The sequence below is a fragment of the Adiantum capillus-veneris genome, chromosome 24 (genome assembly GCF_014529385.1).
Source record: "Adiantum capillus-veneris isolate H3 chromosome 24, ASM1452938v2, whole genome shotgun sequence".
NCBI classification, from domain to species: domain Eukaryota; kingdom Viridiplantae; phylum Streptophyta; class Polypodiopsida; order Polypodiales; family Pteridaceae; genus Adiantum; species Adiantum capillus-veneris.
In genome coordinates, this window is record NC_140954.1 from 125,586,971 (window position 1) to 125,596,114 (window position 9,144).

Genomic DNA, 9,144 nt, shown 5'->3' on the forward strand with positions numbered 1-9,144 from the left:
GAAGATTTAGATCAGAGGCTTGACCAAGATCACTAATCAGCTGCTGCAACTTACTGTCGAGTCTTCTAAATTGCCAAAAGGATATTGCAGCTAAGGCGAGCCTGGCACCACAATATAGGGAGATGGCTGAGATTCTTTTCAAAGCTGGGGTCAAAACTAATCAGCCTCTTCCATAAGGATGGATCCATACTACTTCGCATTGTCATAAGCTGGCCAGGCGTACACTCTATCTACTTAAATATCACTAGATCACCAAAGAGTTGGTTCTTGTGTTGTGACACTCCCAATTCCCCACATTTGTTCGCTAACATCCACTTGCATCCTAGGTTTATATTGCCTTCCATAGTTCCAATAAGCATGACCAAAAAGTCTTGAGCTACGACCGCATTGTCATAACTGACAAAAGTGTGCCAGGTTTCAAAAACAGTAGTTTTTTTCTTGTTGATACCCTTGACTTGTATGGTACTCTCAGATAGAGATAGATTTCCTAACTGACACCACACTCCATATGATAGCAAATTATATTTAGCATCTATGTCCAATAAGGCATTATATATCACTTTCCCGTAGGTGTTATTTAACTCAATAGGGTATCATAGAGGTGTGTTAGAGTCCAACCAATCATCCTCTGTTTCAACTTGAAATGCATGTGTAACTCCAAGGTTGGCCTCTCATTGGCGTCTAATACGTTGTTGTTGCTCCTTAGCCTCAACTTGAGCTTGTATGATTTTTAATTCTGCTTGTGCCTTCGCTACCTTTTTTTGATGGATGGCACGTAGCTCCACTTGGCTTAAAGCATCATAATATCTTTTAAATTTATTCCCATTGAGAAATCATTTGACAAGATTTTCAATCTCTTCTTGAACAATCTTTGCATACTTAGGATTCATTGGGTAGGGTCGTTGTTGGACTGTTTAGCCACGTTATTCATGGAAATTGTGTGTTGTACCATGAAAGGTGGAACACCTTTCATATAATGATAAGTCCAAGAAAATATATCCTTGAATTCCTTGAGAAGTTTGTTAAGTACATATTCCACAGTCTCTGCCAGATCTTGGGCAATGAAAATAGGTTTGAACTCCTCACCTGGGTCTGCTAACTCTATCTACTTAAATATCACTAGATCACCAAAGGCAGGCGTACACTCTATGATCCTGACACCAAAACTTATCATTCCCTTACGCCTTATGAAGTAGAGATGACCACAGAAAGTAGGGATCATCTTGAGCAGGAGTCCATTTACCGACTGATTCAGAAGGAGAATGCTGGTACTGGGACTTCTTAGACGCCATTCAGGTCAAAGGGCAAACGGAAGATGGTTCAATGGAAGGATACTGGGTAGTTCCATTTCAAAATCTAGTGGCGACTTTTCTTCCTCAGCTAGAAGTTTGATGTCAGTTTGTGTAGACGATGAGAGATCTACCTTGGCCTTTTCAGCTGCCTCTTGCAATCTTTGTATGGCCACTCTGTCATTGGTCAAGTCCGATCCCAACATCAGAACCAGACGGTGGATTTTTCAGTCTCAAATCAGAATCAGACAGGGATTTTTTTTTCCAGAAATTTTGGAATCTTGCCAAAATTTAAGAAAGAAGGGAAGGATATAGACGGCTGGATAGTTTCACTATGTGGGAACGTTCTCTTATGGGACGGGCAGCGAATTGGTTAGTAATTACTACGATAATTACTATGGTAAACCCAAGGTGTATAAATAGGGCCCATTACATTGTAATTGGGTTGGCAATTGTTGGCATTTGGGTTAGCATTTTGACAACATTTGTACTTGCGTTGTCAATCATTGGCATTTTTTGTCGGCTATACTCTCTTTGTAAATCATATCATACTCATTGCCAATCATGGCAGATATTCCAGTCACACTTACTTTGTGTCCAGTACTCTAAATCTGAATGTGAATATTATTCTCAGTACATAAGTATGATTCTTATTCCAGCATCCAAATTCCACTCCAGTTTCTGATTTTTGTCCAGTATACTGTCTAAAATCTTCTAACACCAGTAGTTGAAATCTTCTAACAATGGAATTAGCTGTCTCAAGAGATCAGCTCCAATTCCAGCGGCCCTGTTCACCTTGGTCACGGCCTGGATCCTTTAGTTCTCCCCATGCAGCCCACCACTTGGCGCCTCTTGTCTTCAAGTAGATCGCCATCTCTTTGCATGCCATAGCATTTGTCGTTGTTTCCTATTTTAATGTAGCCTTTAGTTCCATACTTACCTTTTTCCTAAAAAAATCAAGCTTGGCCTTGTATCACACGCTTGTATTTCTCAATGAATGCCATGCATCCAATGAAAACACTATATTAACCTCCACATACTCGAACACACTCTAAGAAGAGCGGAACTTCTACAAGTGTCGGCAACCTTCAAATCGCACCCATTGAGTTGATGCTAGCCATTGGGCTTCATGCATCCACAGAGCTTCGAAATTGCAAAAATCGTAAAAGAATTCAACATAGTACACATCATGGCTCTCACTGACGATTACACCCAACCAACCTTTGACATTTCTAGGTCTCCCGACCAGTACTTGAGCTCGAAAACCACCTTTGGTCTGCCAAAATCCACATTTGAGATACACTGTCCAACAGTGTAGGCCACAACTCGCATCAAGCAATTGTACAAACATTGTATTGCCCACCTGCCAGCTTCCATGTACATGCTTCGGGCTTTCTCTCTGGGTCGACAGTGTTTACCTGTACCATCATTGCCCAACCCCTCGTTGATCATTCATGCTCAACCATAGTATTATTTAGGTATTAGAAAACTGCATAAGAAGCAAGAATATGATACCCAGCACACCAAATGTCTGCCTCTCTATAGCCCAGGGATTCCACAACACCCCTAACCTCTCAAATAACACCTTCAAATTGGCTAATTTGCACTAACAACTCCACTTTAGCACACAGAATAACTATCTCATACCTTGCAAAAACACCTTGCAGCATAAATGCACCCACCCTGCTCAACTCACCCTTTCCGACTCACAAAAAACCCCGATTCTGCCCTCTTGGTAACACCCTTCAAGCTGCAGGCAAACCCTCTGCAAGCGTTGGCCAATACACAAAGACCGAGAGAAAAGGAGGGGAATGGGGAGAAGCAACACAAGAAGTAGGGGCAAATATTTGGTATTACTGCATAGGGGGATAGTACAAACAAGTATGTAGCTTCAATGGAAATATTTTCAGTACACAGGCTTGCAACTTTCAATCACACCCTTAGCCAAAAAATCCCACATTGGTCAAAGACCCCAAAAAATGAACGTATATCCCCTTTTATAAGGGTGTGTCTAGGAGACTTAAAAAAGAAATAAGGGGTGAGCTCTCATATCGTGCACTTGACTTGTAACTTCATTTAGAATTTCCTTGCATTGCTTGCACCTGGCATAGTTCATTTTTGGAAACAATTGTATGCTACACCTCTTGACTCCTTTAGCCTCTCAATTTGGCCGCCCGACTTGCTCCTCTTGGGCCTTTGAGTTCTCTTTTTGGCTTTGCTTGATCTCCCTTGCTAGATCTTTGAACGGCCTTGGCCTCGCTCTCCCTTCATTGTGGGATCACCTTCTTCCATGAGGGGGGGAGGCAATAGCGAGGTCGCTATTGCCCTCCCTCTTTCCTTCCAAATTTTGGGGCCCCAACCGAGCCGCGGGGCTTGCCTCTAGCGCGGGCTTGCCACGTCATCAAGGCCAAATGGACACCTTCCTCACATGCAGGCACGCGCCACCGCGCCGCCTCGCCACTAGCCAAAACCATCACCAGCTCCACCCCGCGCAGTGCCCAACAGGGCCGCCGCCCTCGCGCCATAGCCAACGGAGAGAGCTCCCCTCTCTCTTCCCTTGTGTTCCTCTATGAGCTCACGACCCAGCATATGTATTGTGACCCCCATGCCCACGGTTGCGTATATGGGATAACCTCCTCGACACGTGGCAGCCCGTGAGGTGGTAGCCCTTGGGGCTCTCCAAATTCCTCCCAAAAACCTCCCATTTCAATTAAAAAAAACTCTGTTTTCCTACCTTCTTCTCCTGGCTTTACTCTACTGCCCCGGGGTTGGATCTTCATACCGCAAAGCCAAGCTGGATCTCCGTTGTATTAGATCCCGAGCCGTGAAAACCCCACTATATTCCAACTCCCCGGAGTTCGCTATCCAAGGCGACCAAAAACTTAAAAAATCATCTGCAAACCCTTTATCTTCATTAGCCTTTGGTTTTCCCAATCCATAACTCAGTGCTTGAGGATCTGAATCACGTGCTGTGACTTTGTGCTAACTCCACATGATGTACACTATCACCGAGAACTTTGGCAAGGCCCCAAAGATGCCAAGTGGCACATCCTCCAATGCGGCCAAGTGGGCTCAGACTCGGCCCCCGGAAAAAATTCAACTGGCCATAAAATGCAAACCATGGCTTTGAACCGCAATCTGAAAAGACGGGTAGGCTCCATAAATGGAGCTTTTCATAGCTATACCTCGACTTCCACTTGGTCCACTTGTCGCCCAGTTGCCCTGTCTGGCAAGAATCTACAATCCATTGAAACTTCAACCTTCAATAACTTGGGCTCCGTAGCTTGGTTTGATGAGCCGTCTCAACTTGCTCCTTCAACACTTGAAGCTCTACATTCATGGACCCAAGAGTTGCACCTTGCATCTCCTTCATCTGCTACCCAAATTAGCCCCTCATGGAGCCTTCCTTGGCCTATAAGCCGCATCAGGCATACAACTCCGCTGCTACTTGTCATCCCATGCTTTTCCTAGCTGCTCCAACCCTTTGTCATGCTTCTGCTCGCATGCATATATCTACCCATGTCACTTTTTGGCGTCGACACACTTTGGATGCACCAACGTGCCTGTGAGTCCACAAGGACAACCCATGTACATATTCAACCTAGTATGGCCCCAACTCAAAGACCACATATGGGTATGGAAAGACCTCAACCCGTTGTCAAGAGTTTTTTGGAGCAAGGGATTGCGCATATGTATATACACATGCATGGTGCATAAAATAAAGAATTGCCCATTCTTCATAGACAGGTGGTTACGTGGGGTCCACACGTGTATAGGTAGGAAATCATGTACATAGTGCATCAATTTTCACTACCACCAGTACCAATGTGTTTTTTCCATAATAATGAGGAGTTGATGGCACGTAAAATTCTCGAGGAAGCTATCTGTGGGCCGACGACATGAGGTAAGTAGGTGTGTTAGATGGCATCTAGTGGCGTTAGGAGGTCGAATCGGGTCAATATTTGCACGTTGATAAGTATAGGCACAACATGGGTGTTTTATTGTGATAATTATGAAAAAAGGTCATCATGAGGACTCTATTTGGGGGCCACTTCATGTGGTTGTGGGATGCATTATTGGAAAAAGTTGAGTGCCAGGCGTGCGGATGGATGCAGCAGGGTGACAACTATGCACTGCGAGGCCACTTTTTGGCCTGTTTGAGGCCCGGTTGAGGTTAACTAAAAGGACAAAGGTGCCCAAGTCATAAAGCTAAGTGTGGGAACTGAAAAAACTGAGGAAGACTAAAAAAAACATGGAGAGAAGATGAGGAACAACTGCAACTGAGTTTTTGGAGCCTGCTTTGGCCATAAACTGCTCATCCAAGGTAGGATTTGAGCACTTTGACATTGTAGACTAGGGTTTTGGTTTGGAATGGAGGAACAGCCGCAACTGAGTTTTTGTTGTTTTTGGAGCCTGTTTTGGCCATAAACTACTCATCCGGTGTCGGATTTGAGCACTTTGACATTGTAGACTGGGGTTTTGGGCCGTTTCGGACGTGATGGCACTGTCCATTTTGCCAAATTATTCATTGTTTTTTTCTTTTTTTGACTGTGTAAGTTTCTCCTATGAGCGAAGCTTCTGCTCCAATTTGTGATTGTAAGTGGCATATTTTACCCATACTGTGTGAGCTATTGGTGTCGGCCCAAGCTCAATTGTATCTAAACATCAGAAATTCTCCTCTTTTGAGCTGAGTTTTTTGGGTGTGTGTATGTGTGTCTCTCTGTGTGGAGTGAACAAATGGATAGTCTCTCTCCTGTCACTCCATCGGTGTGTTCCTTGTCTCGGCAAAATGGGTTGTGTAAGCCGAGTGGTGCCCCATAGTGTGTGTGTGTGTGTGTATCATCCCAAGAGTGTGTGCCAGGTCATTATAGAGGTGTTGTGTGTGTTTCCAACCCGCTCAAATTCTTTAGGCGCCCCCACGGAGGATCTTGTTTAAGTACCTTCAGCTTCGGGAGTACAGATTGCAGATTACAGGTTACAGGGACAGGGACAAGTACAGCTGATTCCCACAATTACAGGTAGCTGGAGTAGAGTGATATACTAGCAAGTGGGAGTCACTTGCAATTTCCATGGGTATACGTCATTTGGCGCCTGTTTGAGCACATTGTCTGTTGGTATTGTACGCTACTTGTGGAAACTGCCATTGTATGCCTTTGCGGAGCCATACTTGGTTTTATTTGGCAGTCCTAGCCATTCCTGAGACTTGGTCTTCAAGATAGTCATTTCTGAGACTTGACTATACGAGATTTTCATAATCCTTTGTGAGAGGGTCGATAGTGTGAGGTTTTATTGAGCTGGGGTATTCTCAAATGTGAGATCCTCTCGGTGATACAGGAGGCTGGAGCACCCTTTTTGTGACCTCGCCATAGGCTATGTACTAGTCAATCCTACTTGATGCTCGGGTTCTATTGTTGTCAGGTTATGCATACATATTTTGGGTTCTTACTGCTCTACTTCTGGGGAAACTGTGCCAAATTTTTTCCAAGTTGTGATGGCTGGTTTTTTGGTCTTTTAAGCCATTTATGATGTTATGCTGCTGAAATTCTGGCAAAATCAGAGGATAAGTCAGGTATGCCTTCTTGGGAGCTTCATGGTTGGCTTTAATGGATGATCAAAATAGACCTCAATTCACTCCTTTTCATTTAACTCAAAGAATCCAAATAAATGTCATGTGTCCAGGAAGATTTTTTTCCAGCAGCGCATAGTCTTTATGTTCAGGCCAAGAAGATTAAGAGAGATACTGGAATGTCCTTTGCCTGTTGTAATTCTGTTGATCAACTATGAAAACTCATTTGATGTGCACGTGTTTGTCCTTATCTAAAGACAAGCTCCATTGAAGTTTCTGGAGATTGAGTCAGTCAAAAGTTTTGGGTTCTTGCACGTGTGTTCGAAGGGGTTCTCAAAGCATTGAACTTAAGTAGCCATGGATTTCTTTTATTCCGGAATATCATGAAAGAAGTGATGAAGATGTGGAAGACTTTTGGAAAAGATGGAGGTTGCCTGCATTAGCAACCAGATGCATGACCCGGCGCAGATGTTACATCTTCTCCAAATCTGTTTGAAGAGTGATGCACGAGTTTGTTCCAAAGAATTTGAAGAGGAGTTGCATGTAGCGGATGCACCTATAAGATTGAGTTGGGACAATATAAGGCATGGATTGGAAGTGGAGTTTGTGAAGATAGAAGATCTTGACAAAGTGTGGCAAGAAGTACAAGGTTTGGTGCAAAAGGAAGGTGAGCCAGTAGATGCTTACATACGTAAGTTTTCAATGGCATGGGAGAGGATGTGCAAGGCCTTAGCACCACAGGTACCCCCACCTCACATGATGAAGAAGGACAGATTCTTGGCTGGTCTTTGGGAGAATATATGTTGGAGAGTGGAGCTAAAGAAGCCTAGGACATATGAAGATGCACTAGAGGTAGCAAGGAACAAAGAGTGGAAGCTGAGGAAAATGAGTCAACTAGGAGTAGAATCTTTGCCCATGAGGTTTGAATTTCAGCCTATGGATTCTTTGCAAGGTCGCATGCCAGGGGTTCATCATGAACCAGTGGCTTCTATTACTCCTCAGGTTATGCCAGCAGTGGTCACTACAGCAGTGCAAGATGATGGGCTAAGGCAAGACATGAGGCAAGTGGTAGATTTAATGAAGAATCTTAGCCTAAATATGTTAGGTCAAGTGGGAAATAATCGAGGTCGAGGGAGGTTTGCAAATCAGCCAGGAGGTGAAGAAAGACCTAGGAATGGTGTTGGACAAAGCAATGGTAGGTTCTGGAGGCAGACACCCATATTTTATAATTGCGGAGAGTTGGGCCACATCAGCCCACAATGTGATAAGCCACCAAGGATGGGAGGAGAGATGTATCCATTGCCAAGAAATGTGCTAACTAGGTCAAATGATTATGGCATCGAAATTAAGGGAGAGGAAGGAACTAATGGATTAACCCAAGAGGAAAAGGGAAAGACAAAAGTGATAAGTGTGGTTACCTTGGAGAAGGCATCAAAGCTAGAGGATACATTAGTGATGCCTATTGGGAAGAGGACCACAGAGGACAAGGAAGAAAGAAGTGCCCCAGGTCCTAGTAAGAAGAAGGGTAAGATCCATGAAGGCGAGGATGTCAAGGCCAAGAGGAAAAGGAGGGCTCATCGCAAGTTTCATGTTTTAGATTTTCCACTAGGGGATGGGCAATTAAGCTATGATTTGAAGGAGGATCTGACAAGCAAGAAGGCAGATGTTACTTTTGGGCAGTTTATAGAGATGGTGCCTAAGCTAAAGCAACAGTGGAAGAGGATGGTTAACCCAATGGAGAAAGAACCAGAGAGAGGTTCAGTGAAGGTGTTGGCGATGAATGAGCTACCAGACATTTGCCCAATAGTAGATGTGTGGCACAAAGGAAAAAATCTAGGACAAGGTTATGTTGATGGAGGAACCCATATATGTGTCATAACACACTCATGCATTGAAAATATGGGTCTTACAGTGACTGGGATGTCATGCTTTCGGATCAGATTGGCAAACCATCAGAAAGTAAAATGTTTGGGTGTTGTAAAGAGCTTAGAAGTGGAGGAATATGATGCAAAGGTAGTGCTTGATTTTCATGTGATGCCAGCGGGGTTGGGAGCATATCCTATTATACTGGGTAGACCATGGTTACGTGCAGTGGGAGATGTTCAAGATTGGAGATGTGGTACGATTAGCCTCTATGGAAAGACAGGTGCCAAGAAGCTATATAATATGGACACAAGGAAACGATTGGAGGAGCTTTATGAAGATGAGTATGAGTCTAGTGATGAAGACTATTCCACAGAGTTTGATGAGGACAGTGATAGTACGACCAACAGTGATGAGGATGTGGAT